The sequence below is a fragment of the Camelus bactrianus genome, chromosome 14 (genome assembly GCF_048773025.1).
Source record: "Camelus bactrianus isolate YW-2024 breed Bactrian camel chromosome 14, ASM4877302v1, whole genome shotgun sequence".
Lineage (NCBI taxonomy): Eukaryota > Metazoa > Chordata > Mammalia > Artiodactyla > Camelidae > Camelus > Camelus bactrianus.
The window spans coordinates 32,187,667-32,211,758 of record NC_133552.1 but is presented as its reverse complement, the minus strand read 5'-3'; positions in this window follow the sequence as shown (position 1 = coordinate 32,211,758).

Below are 24,092 nucleotides of genomic sequence, written 5' to 3'. Positions count from 1 at the left end.
AAACAGTCGGAGAAACCAGAGTAAAATTTCTCCTGCAAACCGTTCCCATTGAGCTAGATGAACGAACGTCTCTCCACATGCTCAGTTCCGAGAGAGAATTGTGTGTGACAGCCGTCCTTCACCTAGCTTGTTGGGAACACAGAGTTTCTTTTCAGTTGCCAACTCCACTCCATACATATATATGGGGAGGCACAAGCTCCAACTCGGTTTTACAGTGAAAACTGCAGGAACTTCAAACCGGCACTAGGAAACAGACTGAGAATACAGAGTAAAAGTTTCCCTGCAACCCGTTCCCTATGTGCTACATGAACGAACGTCTCTCCACATGGTCAGTTCGGAGAGATAATTGTGTGTGAAAGCCTTCCTTCACCTAGCTTGTTGGGAACACAAAGTTTCTTTTCAGTTGCCAACTACAATCCATACATATATATGGGGAGGCACAAACTCCAACTAGGTTTTACAGTGAAAACTGCAGGAACTTCAAACAGGCACTAGGAAACAGACTGAGAAACCAGAGTAAAAGTTTCACCTGCAACACGTTCCCTTTGTGCTAGATGAACAAACGTATCTCCACATGCTCAGTTCTGAGAGATAAGTGCGTGTGAAAGCCGTTCTTCACCTAGATTGTTGGGAACACAAAGTTTCTTTCAAGTTGCCAAATACACTCCATACATATATATGGGGAGGCACAAGCTCCAACTCGGTTTTACAGTGAAAACTGCAGGAACTTCAAACCGGCACTAGGAAACAGACTGAGAAACCAGAGTAAAAGTTTCCCTGCAACCCGTTCCCTATGTGCTACATGAACGAACGTCTCTCCACGTGCTCAGTTCGGAGAGAGAAGTGTGTGTGAAAGCCGTCCTTCACCTAGCTTGTTGGGAACACAAAGTTTCTTTTCAGTTGCCAAATACACTCCATACATATATATGGGGAGGCACAAGCTCCAACTCGGTTTTACAGTGAAAACTGCAGGAACTTCAAACCGGCACTAGGAAACAGACTGAGAAACCAGAGTAAAAGTTTCCCTGCAACACGTTCCCTATGTGCTACATGAACGAACGTCTCTCCACATGGTCAGTTCGGAGAGATAATTGTGTGTGAAAGCCGTCCTTCAGGTAGCTTGTTGGGAAAACAAAGTTTCTTTTCAGTTGCATCTACACTCCATACATATATATGGGGAGGCAAAAGCTCCAACTAGGTTTTACACTGAAAACTGCAGGAACTTCAAACAGGCACTAGGAAACAGACTGAGAAACCAGAGAAAAATTTCTCCTGCAACCCGTTCCTTTTGTGCTAGATGAACGAACGTCTCTCCACATGCTCAGTTTTGAGAGATAAGTGTGTGTGAAAGCCGTCCTTCACCTAGCTTGTTGGGAACACAAAGTTTCTTTACAGTTGCCAAATACACTCCATACATATATATGGGGAGGCACAAGCTCCAACTCTGTTTTACAGTGAAAACTGCAGAAACTTCAAACCGGCTCTAGGAAACTACTGAGGAACCAGAGTAAAAGTTTCTCCTGCAACCCGTTCCCTTTGTGCTAGATGAACGAACGTCTTTCCACATGGTCAGTTCGGAGAGATAATTGGGTGTGAAAGCCGTCCTTCACTTGGTTTGTTGAGAACACAAAGTTTCTTTTCAGTTGCCAACTCCACTCCATACATATATATGGGGAGGCACAAGCTCCAAATCGGTTTTACAGTGAAAACTGCAGGAACTTCAAACCGGCACTAGGAAACAGACTGAGAAACCAGAGTAAAAGTTTCTCCTGCAACTCGTTCCCTATGTGCTAGATGAACGAACGTCTTTCCACATGGTCAGTTCGGAGAGATAATTGTGTGTGAAAGCAGTCCTTCAACTAGCTTGTAGGAAACACAAAGTTTCTTTTCAGTTGCCAACTACAAACCATACATATATATGGGGAGGCACAAGCTCCAACTCGTTTTACAGTGAAAACTGCAGGAATTTCAAACAGACACAAGGAAACAGACTGAGAAACCAGAGAAAAATTTCTCCTGCAACCCGTTCCTTTTGTGCTAGATGAACGAACGTCTCTCCACATGCTCAGTTCTGAGAGATAAGTGTGTGTGAAAGCCGTCCTTCACCTAGCTTGTTGGGAACACAAAGTTTCTTTTCAGTTGCCAACTACACTCCATACATATATATGGGGAGGCACAAGCTCCAACTCGGTTTTACAGTGAAAACTGCAGGAATTTCAAACCGGCACTAGGAAACAGACTGAGAAACCAGAGTAAAAGTTTCTCCTGCAACCCGTTCCCTTTCTGCTAGATGAACGAACGTCTCTCCACATGCTCAGTTCGGAGAGAGAAGTGTGTGTGAAAGCCGTCCTTCACCTAGCTTGTTGGGAACACAAAGTTTCTTTTCAGTTGCCAAATACACTCCATACATATATATGGGGAGGCACAAGCTCCAACTAGGTTTTACAGTGAAAACTGCCGGAGCTTCAAACCGGCACTAGGAAACAGACTGAGAAACCAGAGTAAAAGTTTCTCCTGCAACCCGTTCCCTTTGTGCTAGATGAACGAACGTCTCTCCACATGCTCAGTTCGGAGAGAGAAGTGTGTGTGAAAGCCGTCCTTCACCTAGCTTGTTGGGAACACAAAGTTTCTTTTCAGTTGCCAACTCCACTCCATACATATATATGGGGAGGCACAAGCTCCAACTCGGTTTTACAGTGAAAACTGCAGGAACTTCAAACCGGCACTAGGAAACAGACTGAGAAACCAGAGTAAAAGTTTCTCCTGCAACCCGTTCCCTTTGTGCTAGATGAACGAACGTCTCTCCACATGCTCAGTTCGAAGAGAGAAGTGTGTGTGAAAGCCGCCCTTCACCTAGCTTGTTGGGAACACAAAGTTTCTTTTCAGTTGCCAACTCCACTCCATACATATATATGGGGAGGCACAAGCTCCAACGCGGTTTTACAGTGAAAACTGCAGGAACTTCAAACCGGAACTTGGAAACAGACTGAGAAAACAGAGTAAAAGTTTCTCCTGCAACCCGTTCACTTTGTGCTAGATGAACGAACGTCTCTCCACATGCTCAGTTCGGAGAGAGAAATGTGTGTGAAAGCCGTCCTTCACCTAGCTTGTTGGGAACATAAAGTTTCTTTTCAGTTGCCAACTCCACTCCATACATATATATGGGGAGGCACAAGCTCCAACTCGGTTTTACAGTGAAAACTGCAGGAACTTCAAACCGGCACTAGGAAACAGACTGAGAATACAGAGTAAAAGTTTCCCTGCAACCCGTTCCCTATGTGCTACATGAACGAACGTCTCTCCACATGGTCAGTTCGGAGAGATAATTGTGTGTGAAAGCCTTCCTTCACCTAGCTTGTTGGGAACACAAAGTTTCTTTTCAGTTGCCAACTACAATCCATACATATATATGGGGAGGCACAAACTCCAACTAGGTTTTACAGTGAAAACTGCAGGAACTTCAAACAGGCACTAGGAAACAGACTGAGAAACCAGAGTAAAAGTTTCACCTGCAACACGTTCCCTTTGTGCTAGATGAACAAACGTATCTCCACATGCTCAGTTCTGAGAGATAAGTGCGTGTGAAAGCCGTTCTTCACCTAGATTGTTGGGAACACAAAGTTTCTTTCAAGTTGCCAAATACACTCCATACATATATATGGGGAGGCACAAGCTCCAACTCGGTTTTACAGTGAAAACTGCAGGAACTTCAAACCGGCACTAGGAAACAGACTGAGAAACCAGAGTAAAAGTTTCCCTGCAACCCGTTCCCTATGTGCTACATGAACGAACGTCTCTCCACGTGCTCAGTTCGGAGAGAGAAGTGTGTGTGAAAGCCGTCCTTCACCTAGCTTGTTGGGAACACAAAGTTTCTTTTCAGTTGCCAAATACACTCCATACATATATATGGGGAGGCACAAGCTCCAACTCGGTTTTACAGTGAAAACTGCAGGAACTTCAAACCGGCACTAGGAAACAGACTGAGAAACCAGAGTAAAAGTTTCCCTGCAACACGTTCCCTATGTGCTACATGAACGAACGTCTCTCCACATGGTCAGTTCGGAGAGATAATTGTGTGTGAAAGCCGTCCTTCAGGTAGCTTGTTGGGAAAACAAAGTTTCTTTTCAGTTGCATCTACACTCCATACATATATATGGGGAGGCAAAAGCTCCAACTAGGTTTTACACTGAAAACTGCAGGAACTTCAAACAGGCACTAGGAAACAGACTGAGAAACCAGAGAAAAATTTCTCCTGCAACCCGTTCCTTTTGTGCTAGATGAACGAACGTCTCTCCACATGCTCAGTTTTGAGAGATAAGTGTGTGTGAAAGCCGTCCTTCACCTAGCTTGTTGGGAACACAAAGTTTCTTTACAGTTGCCAAATACACTCCATACATATATATGGGGAGGCACAAGCTCCAACTCTGTTTTACAGTGAAAACTGCAGAAACTTCAAACCGGCTCTAGGAAACTACTGAGGAACCAGAGTAAAAGTTTCTCCTGCAACCCGTTCCCTTTGTGCTAGATGAACGAACGTCTTTCCACATGGTCAGTTCGGAGAGATAATTGGGTGTGAAAGCCGTCCTTCACTTGGTTTGTTGAGAACACAAAGTTTCTTTTCAGTTGCCAACTCCACTCCATACATATATATGGGGAGGCACAAGCTCCAAATCGGTTTTACAGTGAAAACTGCAGGAACTTCAAACCGGCACTAGGAAACAGACTGAGAAACCAGAGTAAAAGTTTCTCCTGCAACTCGTTCCCTATGTGCTAGATGAACGAACGTCTTTCCACATGGTCAGTTCGGAGAGATAATTGTGTGTGAAAGCAGTCCTTCAACTAGCTTGTAGGAAACACAAAGTTTCTTTTCAGTTGCCAACTACAAACCATACATATATATGGGGAGGCACAAGCTCCAACTCGTTTTACAGTGAAAACTGCAGGAATTTCAAACAGACACAAGGAAACAGACTGAGAAACCAGAGAAAAATTTCTCCTGCAACCCGTTCCTTTTGTGCTAGATGAACGAACGTCTCTCCACATGCTCAGTTCTGAGAGATAAGTGTGTGTGAAAGCCGTCCTTCACCTAGCTTGTTGGGAACACAAAGTTTCTTTTCAGTTGCCAACTACACTCCATACATATATATGGGGAGGCACAAGCTCCAACTCGGTTTTACAGTGAAAACTGCAGGAATTTCAAACCGGCACTAGGAAACAGACTGAGAAACCAGAGTAAAAGTTTCTCCTGCAACCCGTTCCCTTTCTGCTAGATGAACGAACGTCTCTCCACATGCTCAGTTCGGAGAGAGAAGTGTGTGTGAAAGCCGTCCTTCACCTAGCTTGTTGGGAACACAAAGTTTCTTTTCAGTTGCCAAATACACTCCATACATATATATGGGGAGGCACAAGCTCCAACTAGGTTTTACAGTGAAAACTGCCGGAGCTTCAAACCGGCACTAGGAAACAGACTGAGAAACCAGAGTAAAAGTTTCTCCTGCAACCCGTTCCCTTTGTGCTAGATGAACGAACGTCTCTCCACATGCTCAGTTCGGAGAGAGAAGTGTGTGTGAAAGCCGTCCTTCACCTAGCTTGTTGGGAACACAAAGTTTCTTTTCAGTTGCCAACTCCACTCCATACATATATATGGGGAGGCACAAGCTCCAACTCGGTTTTACAGTGAAAACTGCAGGAACTTCAAACCGGCACTAGGAAACAGACTGAGAAACCAGAGTAAAAGTTTCTCCTGCAACCCGTTCCCTTTGTGCTAGATGAACGAACGTCTCTCCACATGCTCAGTTCGAAGAGAGAAGTGTGTGTGAAAGCCGCCCTTCACCTAGCTTGTTGGGAACACAAAGTTTCTTTTCAGTTGCCAACTCCACTCCATACATATATATGGGGAGGCACAAGCTCCAACGCGGTTTTACAGTGAAAACTGCAGGAACTTCAAACCGGAACTTGGAAACAGACTGAGAAAACAGAGTAAAAGTTTCTCCTGCAACCCGTTCACTTTGTGCTAGATGAACGAACGTCTCTCCACATGCTCAGTTCGGAGAGAGAAATGTGTGTGAAAGCCGTCCTTCACCTAGCTTGTTGGGAACATAAAGTTTCTTTTCAGTTGCCAACTCCACTCCATACATATATATGGGGAGGCAGAAGCTCCAATTCGGTTTTACAGTGAAAACTGCAGGAATTTCAACCCGTCACTAGGAAATAGACTGAGAAACCAGAGTAAAAGTTTCCCTGCAACCCGTTCCCTATGTGCTACATGAACGAACGTCTCTCCACATGCTCAGTTCGGAGAGAGAAGTGTGTGTGAAAGCCGTCCTTCACCTAGCTTGTTGGGAACACAAAGTTTCTTTTCAGTTGCCAACTCCACTCCATACATATATATGGGGAGGCACAAGCTCCAACTCGGTTTTACAGTGAAAACTGCAGGAACTTCAAACCGGCACTAGGAAACAGACTGAGAAACCAGAGTAAAAGTTTCCCCTGCAACCCGTTCCCTTTGTGCTAGATGAACGAACGTCTCTCCACATGCTCAGTTCTGAGAGATAAGTGCGTGTGAAAGCCGTCCTTCACATAGATTTTTGGGAACACAAAGTTTCTTTTAAGTTGCCAAATACACTCCACACATATATATGGGGAGGCACAAACTCCAACTCGGTTTTACAGTGAAAACTGCAGGAACTTCAAACCGGCACTAGGAAACAGACTGAGAAACCAGAGTAAAAGTTTCCCTGCAACCCGTTCCCTATGTGCTACATGAACGAACGTCTCTCCACATGGTCAGTTTGGAGAGATAATTGTGTGTGAAAGCCGTCCTTCACCTAGCTTGTTGGGAACACAGAGTTTCTTTTCAGTTGCCAACTCCACTCCATACATATATATGGGGAGGCACAAGCTCCAACTCGGTTTTACAGTGAAAACTGCAGGAACTTCAAACCGGCACTAGGAAACAGACTGAGAAACCAGAGTAAAAGTTTCTCCTGCAAACCTTTCCCTTTGTGCTAGATGAACGAACGTCTCACCACATGCTCAATTCTGAGAGATAAGTGCGTGTGAAAGCCGTCCTTCACGTAGATTGTTGGGAACACAAAGTTTCTTTTCAGATGCAACTACAGTCCATACATATATATGGGGAGGCACAAGCTCCAACTCGGTTTTACAGTGAAAACTGCAGGAACTTCAAACCGGCACTAGGAAACAGACTGAGAAACCAGAGTAAAAGTTTCTCCTGCAACCCGTTCCCTTTGTGCTAGATGAACGAACGTCTCTCCACAACGTCAGTTCTGAGAGGTAAGTGTGTGTGAAAGCCGTCCTTCACCTAGCTTGTGGGGAACACAAAGTTTCTTTTCAGTTGCAACAACAGTACATACATATATATGGGGAGGCACAAGCTCCAACTCGGTTTTACAGTGAAAACAGCAGGAACTTCAAACCGGCACTAGGAAACAGACTGAGAAACCAGAGTAAAATTTCTCCTGCAACCCGTTCCCTTTGTGCTAGATGAACGAACGTCTCTCCACATGCTCAGTTCTGAGAGGTAAGTGTGTGTGAAAGCCGTCCTTCACATAGCTTGTGGGGAACACAAAGTTTCTTTTCAGTTGCAACTACAGTCCATACATATATATGGGGAGGCACAAGCTCCAACTCGGTTTTACAGTGAAAACTGCAGGAACTTCAAACCGGCACTAGGAAACAGACTGAGAAACCAGAGTAAAATTTCTCCTGCAACCCGTTCCCTTTGTGCTAGATGAACGAACGTCTATCCACGTGGTCAGTTCGGAGAGATAATTGGGTGTGAAAGCCGTCCTTCACTGGCTTTTTGGGAACACAAAGTTTCTTTTCAGTTGCCAACTACACTCCATACATATATATGGGGAGGCACAAGCTCCAACTCGGTTTTACAGTGAAAACTGCAGGAACTTCAAACCGGCACTAGGAAACAGACTGAGAAACCAGAGTAAAGGTTTCTCCTGCAACCCGTTCCCTTTGGGCTAGATGAACGAACGTCTCTCCACATGCTCAGTTCGGAGAGAAAATTGTGTGTGAAAGCCGTCCTTCACCTAGCTTGTTGGGAACACAAAGTTTCTTTTCAGTTGCCAACTCCACTCCATACATATATATGGGGAGGCACAAGCTCCAACTCGGTTTTACAGTGAAAACTGCAGGAACTTCAAACCGGCACTAGGAAACAGACTGAGAAACCCGAGTAAAAGTTTCCCCTGCAACCCGTTCCCTTTGTGCTAGATGAACGAACGTCTCTCCACATGCTCAGTTCGGAGAGAGAAGTGTGTGTGAAAGCCGTCCTTCACCTAGCTTGTTGGGAACACAAAGTTTCTTTTCAGTTGCCAACTCCACTCCATACATATATATGGGGAGGCACAAGCTCCAACTCGGTTTTACAGTGAAAACTGCAGGAACTTCAAACCGGCACTAGGAAACAGACTGAGAAACCAGAGTAAAAGTTTCTCCTGCAACCCGTTCCATTTGTGCTAGATGAACGAACGTCTCTCCACATGCTCAGTTCGGAGAGATAAGTGTGTTTGAAAGCCGTCCTTCCACTAGCTTGTTGGGAACACAAAGTTTCTTTTCAGTTGCCAACTCCACTCCATACATATATATGGGGAGGCACAAGCTCCAACTCGGTTTTACAGTGAAAACTGCAGGAACTTCAAACCGGCACTAGGAAACAGACTGAGAAACCAGAGTAAAAGTTTCTCCTGCAACCCGTTCCCTTTGTGCTAGATGAACGAACGTCTCTCCACATGCTCAGTTCGGAGAGAAAAATGTGTGTGAAAGCCGTCCTTCACCTAGCTTGTTGGGAACACAAAGTTTCTTTTCAGTTGCCAACTACACTCCATACATATATATGGGGAGGCACAAGCTCCAATTCTGTTTTACAGTGAAATCTGCAGGAATTTCAAACCGGCACTAGGAAACAGTCTGAGAAACCAGAGTAAAAGTTTCCCTGCAACGCGTTCCCTATGTGCTACATGAACGAACGTCTCTCCACATGATCAGTTCGGAGAGAGAAGTGTGTGTGAAAGCCGTCCTTCACCTAGCTTGTTGGGAACACAAAGTTTCTTTTCAGTTGCCAACTCCACTCCATACATATATATGGGGAGGTACAAGCTCCAACTCGGTTTTACAGTGAAAACTGCAGGAACTTCAAACCGGCACTAGGAAACAGACTGAGAAACCAGAGTAAAAGTTTCCCCTGCAACCCGTTCCATTTGTGCTAGATGAACGAACGTCTCTCCACATGCTCAGTTCTGAGAGATAAGTGCGTGTGAAAGCCGTCCTTCACATAGATTGTTGGGAACACAAAGTTTCTTTTAAGTTGCCAAATACACTCCACACATATATATGGGGAGGCACAAGCTCCAACTCTGTTTTACAGTGAAAACTGCAGGAACTTCAAACCGGCACTAGGAAACAGACTGAGAAACCAGAGTAAAAGTTTCCCTGCAACCCGTTCCCTATGTGCTACATGAACGAACGTCTCTCCACATGGTCAGTTTGGAGAGATAATTGTGTGTGAAAGCCGTCCTTCACCTAGCTTGTGGGGAACACAAAGTTTCTTTTCAGTTGCCAACTCCACTCCATACATATATATGGGGAGGCACAAACTCCAAATCGGTTTTACAGTGAAAACTGCAGGAACTTCAAACCGGCACTAGGAAACAGACTGAGAAACCAGAGTAAAATTTCTCCTGCAACCCGTTCCCTTTGTGCTAGATGAACGAACGTCTATCCACGTGGTCAGTTCGGAGAGATAATTGGGTGTGAAAGCCGTCCTTCACTTGGCTTTTTGGGTACACAAAGTTTCTTTTCAGTTGCCAACTCCACTCCATACATATATATGGGGAGGCACAATCTCCAACTCGGTTTACAGTGAAAACTGCAGGAATTTCAAACAGACACTAGGAAACAGACTGAGAAACCAGAGAAAAATTTCTCCTGCAACCCGTTCCTTTTGTGCTAGATGAACGAACGTCTCTCCACATGCTCAGTTCTGAGAGATAAGTGTGTGTGAAAGCCGTCCTTCACCTAGCTTGTTGGGAACACAAAGTTTCTTTTCAGTTGCCAACTCCACTCCATACATATATATGGGGAGGCACAAGCTCCAACTCGGTTTTACAGTGAAAACTGCAGGAACTTCAAACCGGCACTAGGAAACAGACTGAGAAACCAGAGTAAAAGTTTCTCCTGCAACCCGTTCCATTTGTGCTAGATGAACGAACGTCTCTCCACATGCTCAGTTCGGAGAGATAAGTGTGTTTGAAAGCCGTCCTTCCACTAGCTTGTTGGGAACACAAAGTTTCTTTTCAGTTGCCAACTCCACTCCATACATATATATGGGGAGGCACAAGCTCCAAATCGGTTTTACAGTGAAAACTGCAGGAACTTCAAACCGGCACTAGGAAACAGACTGAGAAACCAGAGTAAAAGTTTCTCCTGCAACCCGTTCCCTTTGTGCTAGATGAACGAACGTCTCTCCACATGCTCAGTTCGGAGAGAAAAATGTGTGTGAAAGCCGTCCTTCACCTAGCTTGTTGGGAACACAAAGTTTCTTTTCAGTTGCCAACTACACTCCATACATATATATGGGGAGGCACAAGCTCCAATTCTGTTTTACAGTGAAATCTGCAGGAATTTCAAACCGGCACTAGGAAACAGACTGAGAAACCAGAGTAAAAGTTTCCCTGCAACGCGTTCCCTATGTGCTACATGAACGAACGTCTCTCCACATGGTCAGTTCGGATAGAGAAGTGTGTGTGAAAGCCGTCCTTCACCTAGCTTGTTGGGAACACAAAGTTTCTTTTCAGTTGCCAACTCCACTCCATACATATATATGGGGAGGCACAAGCTCCAACTCGGTTTTACAGTGAAAACTGCAGGAACTTCAAAGAGGCACTAGGAAACAGACTGGGAAACCAGAGTAAAAGTTTCCCCTGCAACCCGTTCCCTTTGTGCTAGATGAACGAACGTCTCTCCACATGCTCAGTTCTGAGAGATAAGTGCGTGTGAAAGCCGTCCTTCACATAGATTTTTGGGAACACAAAGTTTCTTTTAAGTTGCCAAATACACTCCACACATATATATGGGGAGGCACAAGCTCCAACTCTGTTTTACAGTGAAAACTGCAGGAACTTCAAACCGGCACTAGGAAACAGACTGAGAAACCAGAGTAAAAGTTTCCCTGCAACCCGTTCCCTATGTGCTACATGAACGAACGTCTCTCCACATGGTCAGTTTGGAGAGATAATTGTGTGTGAAAGCCGTCCTTCACCTAGCTTGTGGGGAACACAAAGTTTCTTTTCAGTTGCAACTACAGTCCATACATATATATGGGGAGGCACAAGCTCCAAATCGGTTTTACAGTGAAAACTGCAGGAACTTCAAACCGGCACTAGGAAACAGACTGAGAAACCAGAGTAAAATTTCTCCTGCAACCCGTTCCCTTTGTGCTAGATGAACGAACGTCTATCCACGTGGTCAGTTCGGAGAGATAATTGGGTGTGAAAGCCGTCCTTCACTTGGCTTTTTGGGAACACAAAGTTTCTTTTCAGTTGCCAACTACACTCCATACATATATATGGGGAGGCACAATCTCCAACTCTGTTTACAGTGAAAACTGCAGGAATTTCAAACAGACACTAGGAAACAGACTGAGAAACCAGAGAAAAATTTCTCCTGCAACCCGTTCCTTTTGTGCTAGATGAACGAACGTCTCTCCACATGCTCAGTTCTGAGAGATAAGTGTGTGTGAAAGAAGTCCTTCACCTAGCTTGTTGGGAACACAAAGTTTCTTTTCAGTTGCCAACTCCACTCCATACATATATATGGGGAGGCACAAACTCCAACTCGGTTTTACAGTGAAAACTGCAGGAATTTCAAACCGGCACTAGGAAACAGACTGAGAAACCAGAGTAAAAGTTTCTCCTGCAACCCGTTCCCTTTCTGCTAGATGAACGAACGCCTCTCCACATGCTCAGTTCGGAGAGAGAAGTGTGTGTGAAAGCCGTCCTTCACCTAGCTTGTTGGGAACACAAAGTTTCTTTTCAGTTGCCAACTCCACTCCATACATATATATGGGGAGGCACAAGCTCCAACTCGGTTTTACAGTGAAAACTGCAGGAACTTCAAACCGGCACTAGGAAACAGACTGAGAAACCAGAGTAAAAGTTTCTCCTGCAACCCGTTCCCTTTGTGCTAGATGAACGAACGTCTCTCCACATGCTCAGTTCGGAGGGAGAAGTGTGTGTGAAAGCCGTCCTTCACCTAGCTTGTTGGGAACACAAAGTTTCTTTTCAGTTGCCAACTCCACTCCATACATATATATGGGGAGGCACAAGCTCCAACTCGGTTTTACAGTGAAAACTGCAGGAACTTCAAACCGGCACTAGGAAACAGACTGAGAAACCAGAGTAAAAGTTTCTCCTGCAACCCGTTCCCTTTGTGCTAGATGAACGAACGTCTCTCCACATGCTCAGTTCGGAGAGAGAAGTGTGTGTGAAAGACGTCCTTCACCTAGCTTGTTGGGAACACAAAGTTTCTTTTCAGTTGCCAACTCCACTCCATACATATATATGGGGAGGCACAAGCTCCAACTCGGTTTTACAGTGAAAACTGCAGGAACTTCAAACCGGAACTTGGAAACAGACTGAGAAACCAGAGTAAAAGTTTCTCCTGCAACCCGTTCCCTTTGTGCTAGATGAACGAACGTCTCTCCACATGCTCAGTTCGAAGAGAGAAGTGTGTGTGAAAGCCGCCCTTCACCTAGCTTGTTGGGAACACAAAGTTTCTTTTCAGTTGCCAACTCCACTCCATACATATATATGGGGAGGCACAAGCTCCAACGCGGTTTTACAGTGAAAACTGCAGGAACTTCAAACCGGAACTTGGAAACAGACTGAGAAACCAGAGTAAAAGTTTCTCCTGCAACCCGTTCCCTTTGTGCTAGATGAACGAACGTCTCTCCACATGCTCAGTTCGGAGAGAGTAATGTGTGTGAAAGCCGTCCTTCAACTAGCTTGTTGGGAACATAAAGTTTCTTTTCAGTTGCCAACTCCACTCCATACATATATATGGGGAGGCAGAAGCTCCAATTCGGTTTTACAGTGAAAACTGCAGGAATTTCAACCCGTCACTAGGAAATAGACTGAGAAACCAGAGTAAAAGTTTCCCTGCAACCCGTTCCCTATGTGCTACATGAACGAACGTCTCTCCACATGCTCAGTTCGGAGAGAGAAGTGTGTGTGAAAGCCGTCCTTCACCTAGCTTGTTGGGAACACAAAGTTTCTTTTCAGTTGCCAACTCCACTCCATACATATATATGGGGAGGCACAAGCTCCAACTCGGTTTTACAGTGAAAACTGCAGGAACTTCAAACCGGCACTAGGAAACAGACTGAGAAACCAGAGTAAAAGTTTCCCCTGCAACCCGTTCCCTTTGTGCTAGATGAACGAACGTCTCTCCACATGCTAAGTTCTGAGAGATAAGTGCGTGTGAAAGCCGTCCTTCACATAGATTGTTGGGAACACAAAGTTTCTTTTAAGTTGCCAAATACACTCCACACATATATATGGGGAGGCACAAGCTCCAACTCTGTTTTACAGTGAAAACTGCAGGAACTTCAAACCGGCACTAGGAAACAGACTGAGAAACCAGAGTAAAAGTTTCCCTGCAACCCGTTCCCTATGTGCTACATGAACGAACGTCTCTCCACATGTTCAGTTTGGAGAGATAATTGTGTGTGAAAGCCGTCCTTCACCTAGCTTGTGGGGAACACAAAGTTTCTTTTCAGTTGCAACTACAGTCCATACATATATATGGGGAGGCACAAGCTCCAAATCGGTTTTACAGTGAAAACTGCAGGAACTTCAAACCGGCACTAGGAAACAGACTGAGAAACCAGAGTAAAAGTTTCTCCTGCAACCCGTTCCCTTTGTGCTAGATGAACGAACGTCTATCCACGTGGTCAGTTCGGAGAGATAATTGGGTGTGAAAGCCGTCCTTCACTTGGCTTTTTGGGAACACAAAGTTTCTTTTCAGTTGCCAACTACACTCCATACATATATATGGGGAGGCACAATCTCCAACTCGGTTTTACAGTGAAAACTGCAGGAACTTCAAACAGGCACTAGGAAACAGTCGGAGAAACCAGAGTAAAATTTCTCCTGCAAACCGTTCCCATTGAGCTAGATGAACGAACGTCTCTCCACATGCTCAGTTCCGAGAGAGAATTGTGTGTGACAGCCGTCCTTCACCTAGCTTGTTGGGAACACAGAGTTTCTTTTCAGTTGCCAACTCCACTCCATACATATATATGGGGAGGCACAAGCTCCAACTCGGTTTTACAGTGAAAACTGCAGGAACTTCAAACCGGCACTAGGAAACAGACTGAGAATACAGAGTAAAAGTTTCCCTGCAACCCGTTCCCTATGTGCTACATGAACGAACGTCTCTCCACATGGTCAGTTCGGAGAGATAATTGTGTGTGAAAGCCTTCCTTCACCTAGCTTGTTGGGAACACAAAGTTTCTTTTCAGTTGCCAACTACAATCCATACATATAAATGGGGAGGCACAAACTCCAACTAGGTTTTACAGTGAAAACTGCAGGAACTTCAAACAGGCACTAGGAAACAGACTGAGAAACCAGAGTAAAAGTTTCACCTGCAACCCGTTCCCTTTGTGCTAGATGAACGAACGTCTCTCCACATGCTCAGTTCGGAGAGAGAAGTGTGTGTGAAAGACGTCCTTCACCTAGCTTGTTGGGAACACAAAGTTTCTTTTCAGTTGCCAACTCCACTCCATACATATATATGGGGAGGCACAAGCTCCAACTCGGTTTTACAGTGAAAACTGCAGGAACTTCAAACCGGAACTTGGAAACAGACTGAGAAACCAGAGTAAAAGTTTCTCCTGCAACCCGTTCCCTTTGTGCTAGATGAACGAACGTCTCTCCACATGCTCAGTTCGAAGAGAGAAGTGTGTGTGAAAGCCGCCCTTCACCTAGCTTGTTGGGAACACAAAGTTTCTTTTCAGTTGCCAACTCCACTCCATACATATATATGGGGAGGCACAAGCTCCAACGCGGTTTTACAGTGAAAACTGCAGGAACTTCAAACCGGAACTTGGAAACAGACTGAGAAACCAGAGTAAAAGTTTCTCCTGCAACCCGTTCCCTTTGTGCTAGATGAACGAACGTCTCTCCACATGCTCAGTTCGGAGAGAGTAATGTGTGTGAAAGCCGTCCTTCAACTAGCTTGTTGGGAACATAAAGTTTCTTTTCAGTTGCCAACTCCACTCCATACATATATATGGGGAGGCAGAAGCTCCAATTCGGTTTTACAGTGAAAACTGCAGGAATTTCAACCCGTCACTAGGAAATAGACTGAGAAACCAGAGTAAAAGTTTCCCTGCAACCCGTTCCCTATGTGCTACATGAACGAACGTCTCTCCACATGCTCAGTTCGGAGAGAGAAGTGTGTGTGAAAGCCGTCCTTCACCTAGCTTGTTGGGAACACAAAGTTTCTTTTCAGTTGCCAACTCCACTCCATACATATATATGGGGAGGCACAAGCTCCAACTCGGTTTTACAGTGAAAACTGCAGGAACTTCAAACCGGCACTAGGAAACAGACTGAGAAACCAGAGTAAAAGTTTCCCCTGCAACCCGTTCCCTTTGTGCTAGATGAACGAACGTCTCTCCACATGCTAAGTTCTGAGAGATAAGTGCGTGTGAAAGCCGTCCTTCACATAGATTGTTGGGAACACAAAGTTTCTTTTAAGTTGCCAAATACACTCCACACATATATATGGGGAGGCACAAGCTCCAACTCTGTTTTACAGTGAAAACTGCAGGAACTTCAAACCGGCACTAGGAAACAGACTGAGAAACCAGAGTAAAAGTTTCCCTGCAACCCGTTCCCTATGTGCTACATGAACGAACGTCTCTCCACATGTTCAGTTTGGAGAGATAATTGTGTGTGAAAGACGTCCTTCACCTAGCTTGTGGGGAACACAAAGTTTCTTTTCAGTTGCAACTACAGTCCATACATATATATGGGGAGGCACAAGCTCCAAATCGGTTTTACAGTGAAAACTGCAGGAACTTCAAACCGGCACTAGGAAACAGACTGAGAAACCAGAGTAAAAGTTTCTCCTGCAACCCGTTCCCTTTGTGCTAGATGAACGAACGTCTATCCACGTGGTCAGTTCGGAGAGATAATTGGGTGTGAAAGCCGTCCTTCACTTGGCTTTTTGGGAACACAAAGTTTCTTTTCAGTTGCCAACTACACTCCATACATATATATGGGGAGGCACAATCTCCAACTCGGTTTTACAGTGAAAACTGCAGGAACTTCAAACAGGCACTAGGAAACAGTCGGAGAAACCAGAGTAAAATTTCTCCTGCAAACCGTTCCCATTGAGCTAGATGAACGAACGTCTCTCCACATGCTCAGTTCCGAGAGAGAATTGTGTGTGACAGCCGTCCTTCACCTAGCTTGTTGGGAACACAGAGTTTCTTTTCAGTTGCCAACTCCACTCCATACATATATATGGGGAGGCACAAGCTCCAACTCGGTTTTACAGTGAAAACTGCAGGAACTTCAAACCGGCACTAGGAAACAGACTGAGAATACAGAGTAAAAGTTTCCCTGCAACCCGTTCCCTATGTGCTACATGAACGAACGTCTCTCCACATGGTCAGTTCGGAGAGATAATTGTGTGTGAAAGCCTTCCTTCACCTAGCTTGTTGGGAACACAAAGTTTCTTTTCAGTTGCCAACTACAATCCATACATATAAATGGGGAGGCACAAACTCCAACTAGGTTTTACAGTGAAAACTGCAGGAACTTCAAACAGGCACTAGGAAACAGACTGAGAAACCAGAGTAAAAGTTTCACCTGCAACCCGTTCCCTTTGTGCTAGATGAACAAACGTATCTCCACATGCTCAGTTCTGAGAGATAAGTGCGTGTGAAAGCCGTTCTTCACCTAGATTGTTGGGAACACAAAGTTTCTTTCAAGTTGCCAAATACACTCCATACATATATATGGGGAGGCACAAGCTCCAACTCGGTTTTACAGTGAAAACTGCAGGAACTTCAAACCGGCACTAGGAAACAGACTGAGAAACCAGAGTAAAAGTTTCCCTGCAACCCGTTCCCTATGTGCTACATGAACGAACGTCTCTCCACATGCTCAGTTCGGAGAGAGAAGTGTGTGTGAAAGCCGTCCTTCACCTAGCTTGTTGGGAACACAAAGTTTCTTTTCAGTTGCCAAATACACTCCATACATATATATGGGGAGGCACAAGCTCCAACTCGGTTTTACAGTGAAAACTGCAGGAACTTCAAACCGGCACTAGGAAACAGACTGAGAAACCAGAGTAAAAGTTTCCCTGCAACACGTTCCCTATGTGCTACATGAACGAACGTCTCTCCACATGGTCAGTTCGGAGAGATAATTGTGTGTGAAAGCCGTCCTTCAGGTAGCTTGTTGGGAAAACAAAGTTTCTTTTCAGTTGCATCTACACTCCATACATGTATATGGGGAGGCAAAGGCTCCAACTAGGTTTTACACTGAAAACTGCAGGAACTTCAAACAGGCACTAGGAAACAGACTGAGAAACCAGAGAAAAATTTCTCCTGCAACCCGTTCCTTTTGTGCTAGATGAACGAACGTCTCTCCACATGCTCAGTTTTGAGAGATAAGTGTGTGTGAAAGCCGTCCTTCACCTAGCTTGTTGGGAACACAAAGTTTCTTTACAGTTGCCAAATACACTCCATACATATATATGGGGAGGCACAAGCTCCAACTCTGTTTTACAGTGAAAACTGCAGAAACTTCAAACCGGCTCTAGGAAACAGACTGAGGAACCAGAGTAAAAGTTTCTCCTGCAACTCGTTCCCTATGTGCTAGATGAACGAACGTCTTTCCACATGGTCAGTTCGGAGAGATAATTGGGTGTGAAAGCCGTCCTTCACTTGGCTTGTTGGGAACACAAAGTTTCTTTTCAGTTGCCAACTACACTCCATACATATATATGGGGAGGCACAAGCTCCAAATCGGTTTTACAGTGAAAACTGCAGGAACTTCAAACCGGAACTTGGAAACAGACTGAGAAACCAGAGTAAAAGTTTCTCCTGCAACCCGTTCCCTTTGTGCTAGATGAACGAACGTCTCTCCACATGCTCAGTTCGAAGAGAGAAGTGTGTGTGAAAGCCGCCCTTCACCTAGCTTGTTGGGAACACAAAGTTTCTTTTCAGTTGCCAACTCCACTCCATACATATATATGGGGAGGCACAAGCTCCAACGCGGTTTTACAGTGAAAACTGCAGGAACTTCAAACCGGAACTTGGAAACAGACTGAGAAAACAGAGTAAAAGTTTCTCCTGCAACCCGTTCCCTTTGTGCTAGATGAACGAACGTCTCTCCACATGCTCAGTTCGGAGAGAGAAATGTGTGTGAAAGCCGTCCTTCACCTAGCTTGTTGGGAACATAAAGTTTCTTTTCAGTTGCCAACTCCACTCCATACATATATATGGGGAGGTAGAAGCTCCAATTCGGTTTTACAGTGAAAACTGCAGGAATTTCAACCCGTCACTAGGAAATAGACTGAGAAACCAGAGTAAAAGTTTCCCTGCAACCCGTTCCCTATGTGCTACATGAACGAACGTCTCTCCACATGCTCAGTTCGGAGAGAGAAGTGTGTGTGAAAGCCGTCCTTCACCTAGCTTGTTGGGAACACAAAGTTTCTTTTCAGTTGCCAACTCCACTCCATACATATATATGGGGAGGCACAAGCTCCAACTCGGTTTTACAGTGAAAACTGCAGGAACTTCAAACCGGCACTAGGAAACAGACTGAGAAACCAGAGTAAAAGTTTCCCCTGCAACCCGTTCCCTTTGTGCTAGATGAACGAACGTCTCTCCACATGCTCAGTTCTGAGAGATAAGTGCGTGTGAAAGCCGTCCTTCACATAGATTGTTGGGAACACAAAGTTTCTTTTAAGTTGCCAAATACACTCCCCACATATATATGGGGAGGCACAAGCTCCAACTCTGTTTTACAGTGAAAACTGCAGGAACTTCAAACCGGCACTAGGAAACAGACTGAGAAACCAGAGTAAAATTTCCCTGCAACCCGTTCCCTATGTGCTACATGAACGAACGTCTCTCCACATGGTCAGTTTGGAGAGATAATTGTGTGTGAAAGCCGTCCTTCACCTAGCTTGTGGGGAACACAAAGTTTCTTTTCAGTTGCAACTACAGTCCATACATATATATGGGGAGGCACAAGCTCCAACTCGGTTTTACAGTGAAAACTGCAGGAACTTCAAACCGGCACTAGGAAACAGACTGAGAAACCAGAGTAAAATTTCTCCTGCAACCCGTTCCCTTTGTGCTAGATGAACGAACGTCTATCCACGTGGTCAGTTCGGAGAGATAATTGGGTGTGAAAGCCGTCCTTCACTTGGCTTTTTGGGAACACAAAGTTTCTTTTCAGTTGCCAACTACACTCCATACATATATATGGGGAGGCACAATCTCCAACTCGGTTTTACAGTGAAAACTGCAGGAACTTCAAACAGGCACTAGGAAACAGTCGGAGAAACCAGAGTAAAATTTCTCCTGCAAACCGTTCCCATTGAGCTAGATGAACGAACGTCTCTCCACATGCTCAGTTCCGAGAGAGAATTGTGTGTGACAGCCGTCCTTCACCTAGCTTGTTGGGAACACAGAGTTTCTTTTCAGTTGCCAACTCCACTCCATACATATATATGGGGAGGCACAAGCTCCAACTCGGTTTTACAGTGAAAACTGCAGGAACTTCAAACCGGCACTAGGAAACAGACTGAGAATACAGAGTAAAAGTTTCCCTGCAACCCGTTCCCTATGTGCTACATGAACGAACGTCTCTCCACATGGTCAGTTCGGAGAGATAATTGTGTGTGAAAGCATTCCTTCACCTAGCTTGTTGGGAACACAAAGTTTCTTTTCAGTTGCCAACTACAATCCATACATATATATGGGGAGGCACAAACTCCAACTAGGTTTTACAGTGAAAACTGCAGGAACTTCAAACAGGCACTAGGAAACAGACTGAGAAACCAGAGTAAAAGTTTCACCTGCAACACGTTCCCTTTGTGCTAGATGAACAAACGTATCTCCACATGCTCAGTTCTGAGAGATAAGTGCGTGTGAAAGCCGTTCTTCACCTAGATTGTTGGGAACACAAAGTTTCTTTCAAGTTGCCAAATACACTCCATACATATATATGGGGAGGCACAAGCTCCAACTCGGTTTTACAGTGAAAACTGCAGGAACTTCAAACCGGCACTAGGAAACAGACTGAGAAACCAGAGTAAAAGTTTCCCTGCAACCCGTTCCCTATGTGCTACATGAACGAACGTCTCTCCACGTGCTCAGTTCGGAGAGAGAAGTGTGTGTGAAAGCCGTCCTTCACCTAGCTTGTTGGGAACACAAAGTTTCTTTTCAGTTGCCAAATACACTCCATACATATATATGGGGAGGCACAAGCTCCAACTCGGTTTTACAGTGAAAACTGCAGGAACTTCAAACCGGCACTAGGAAACAGACTGAGAAACCAGAGTAAAAGTTTCCCTGCAACACGTTCCCTATGTGCTACATGAACGAACGTCTCTCCACATGGTCAGTTCGGAGAGATAATTGTGTGTGAAAGCCGTCCTTCAGGTAGCTTGTTGGGAAAACAAAGTTTCTTTTCAGTTGCATCTACACTCCATACATATATATGGGGAGGCAAAAGCTCCAACTAGGTTTTACACTGAAAACTGCAGGAACTTCAAACAGGCACTAGGAAACAGACTGAGAAACCAGAGAAAAATTTCTCCTGCAACCCGTTCCTTTTGTGCTAGATGAACGAACGTCTCTCCACATGCTCAGTTTTGAGAGATAAGTGTGTGTGAAAGCCGTCCTTCACCTAGCTTGTTGGGAACACAAAGTTTCTTTACAGTTGCCAAATACACTCCATACATATATATGGGGAGGCACAAGCTCCAACTCTGTTTTACAGTGAAAACTGCAGAAACTTCAAACCGGCTCTAGGAAACTACTGAGGAACCAGAGTAAAAGTTTCTCCTGCAACCCGTTCCCTTTGTGCTAGATGAACGAACGTCTTTCCACATGGTCAGTTCGGAGAGATAATTGGGTGTGAAAGCCGTCCTTCACTTGGTTTGTTGAGAACACAAAGTTTCTTTTCAGTTGCCAACTCCACTCCATACATATATATGGGGAGGCACAAGCTCCAAATCGGTTTTACAGTGAAAATTGCAGGAACTTCAAACCGGCACTAGGAAACAGACTGAGAAACCAGAGTAAAAGTTTCTCCTGCAACTCGTTCCCTATGTGCTAGATGAACGAACGTCTTTCCACATGGTCAGTTCGGAGAGATAATTGTGTGTGAAAGCAGTCCTTCAACTAGCTTGTAGGAAACACAAAGTTTCTTTTCAGTTGCCAACTACAAACCATACATATATATGGGGAGGCACAAGCTCCAACTCGTTTTACAGTGAAAACTGCAGGAATTTCAAACAGACACAAGGAAACAGACTGAGAAACCAGAGAAAAATTTCTCCTGCAACCCGTTCCTTTTGTGCTAGATGAACGAACGTCTCTCCACATGCTCAGTTCTGAGAGATAAGTGTGTGTGAAAGCCGTCCTTCACCTAGCTTGTTGGGAACACAAAGTTTCTTTTCAGTTGCCAACTACACTCCATACATATATATGGGGAGGCACAAGCTCCAACTCGGTTTTACAGTGAAAACTGCAGGAATTTCAAACCGGCACTAGGAAACAGACTGAGAAACCAGAGTAAAAGTTTCTCCTGCAACCCGTTCCCTTTCTGCTAGATGAACGAACGTCTCTCCACATGCTCAGTTCGGAGAGAGAAGTGTGTGTGAAAGCCGTCCTTCACCTAGCTTGTTGGGAACACAAAGTTTCTTTTCAGTTGCCAAATACACTCCATACATATATATGGGGAGGCACAAGCTCCAACTAGGTTTTACAGTGAAAACTGCCGGAACTTCAAACCGGCACTAGGAAACAGACTGAGAAACCAGAGTAAAAGTTTCTCCTGCAACCCGTTCCCTTTGTGCTAGATGAACGAACGTCTCTCCACATGCTCAGTTCGGAGAGAGAAGTGTGTGTGAAAGCCGTCCTTCATCTAGCTTGTTGGGAACACAAAGTTTCTTTTCAGTTGCCAACTCCACTCCATACATATATATGGGGAGGCACAAGCTCCAACTCGGTTTTACAGTGAAAACTGCAGGAACTTCAAACCGGCACTAGGAAACAGACTGAGAAACCAGAGTAAAAGTTTCTCCTGCAACCCGTTCCCTTTGTGCTAGATGAACGAACGTCTCTCCACATGCTCAGTTCGAAGAGAGAAGTGTGTGTGAAAGCCGCCCTTCACCTAGCTTGTTGGGAACACAAAGTTTCTTTTCAGTTGCCAACTCCACTCCATACATATATATGGGGAGGCACAAGCTCCAACGCGGTTTTACAGTGAAAACTGCATGAACTTCAAACCGGAACTTGGAAACAGACTGAGAAAACAGAGTAAAAGTTTCTCCTGCAACCCGTTCCCTTTGTGCTAGATGAACGAACGTCTCTCCACATGCTCAGTTCGGAGAGAGAAATGTGTGTGAAAGCCGTCCTTCACCTAGCTTGTTGGGAACATAAAGTTTCTTTTCAGTTGCCAACTCCACTCCATACATATATATGGGGAGGCAGAAGCTCCAATTCGGTTTTACAGTGAAAACTGCAGGAATTTCAACCCGTCACTAGGAAATAGACTGAGAAACCAGAGTAAAAGTTTCCCTGCAACCCGTTCCCTATGTGCTACATGAACGAACGTCTCTCCACATGCTCAGTTCGGAGAGAGAAGTGTGTGTGAAAGCCGTCCTTCACCTAGCTTGTTGGGAACACAAAGTTTCTTTTCAGTTGCCAACTCCACTCCATACATATATATGGGGAGGCACAAGCTCCAACTCGGTTTTACAGTGAAAACTGCAGGAACTTCAAACCGGCACTAGGAAACAGACTGAGAAACCAGAGTAAAAGTTTCTCCTGCAACCCGTTCCCTTTGTGCTAGATGAACGAACGTCTCTCCACAACGTCAGTTCTGAGAGGTAAGTGCGTGTGAAAGCCGTCCTTCACATAGATTGTTGGGAACACAAAGTTTCTTTTAAGTTGCCAAATACACTCCACACATATATATGGGGAGGCACAAGCTCCAACTCTGTTTTACAGTGAAAACTGCAGGAACTTCAAACCGGCACTAGGAAACAGACTGAGAAACCAGAGTAAAAGTTTCCCTGCAACCCGTTCCCTATGTGCTACATGAACGAACGTCTCTCCACATGGTCATTTTGGAGAGATAATTGTGTGTGAAAGCCGTCCTTCACCTAGCTTGTGGGGAACACAAAGTTTCTTTTCAGTTGCAACTACAGTCCATACATATATATGGGGAGGCACAAGCTCCAACTCGGTTTTACAGTGAAAACTGCAGGAACTTCAAACCGGCACTAGGAAACAGACTGAGAAACCAGAGTAAAATTTCTCCTGCAACCCGTTCCCTTTGTGCTAGATGAACGAACGTCTATCCACGTGGTCAGTTCGGAGAGATAATTGGGTGTGAAAGCCGTCCTTCACTTGGCTTTTTGGGAACACAAAGTTTCTTTTCAGTTGCCAACTACACTCCATACATATATATGGGGAGGCACAATCTCCAACTCGGTTTTACAGTGAAAACTGCAGGAACTTCAAACAGGCACTAGGAAACAGTGGGAGAAACCAGAGTAAAATTTCTCCTGCAAACCGTTCCCATTGAGCTAGATGAACGAACGTCTCTCCACATGCTCAGTTCCGAGAGAGAATTGTGTGTGACAGCCGTCCTTCACCTAGCTTGTTGGGAACACAGAGTTTCTTTTCAGTTGCCAACTCCACTCCATACATATATATGGGGAGGCACAAGCTCCAACTCGGTTTTACAGTGAAAACTGCAGGAACTTCAAACCGGCACTAGGAAACAGAC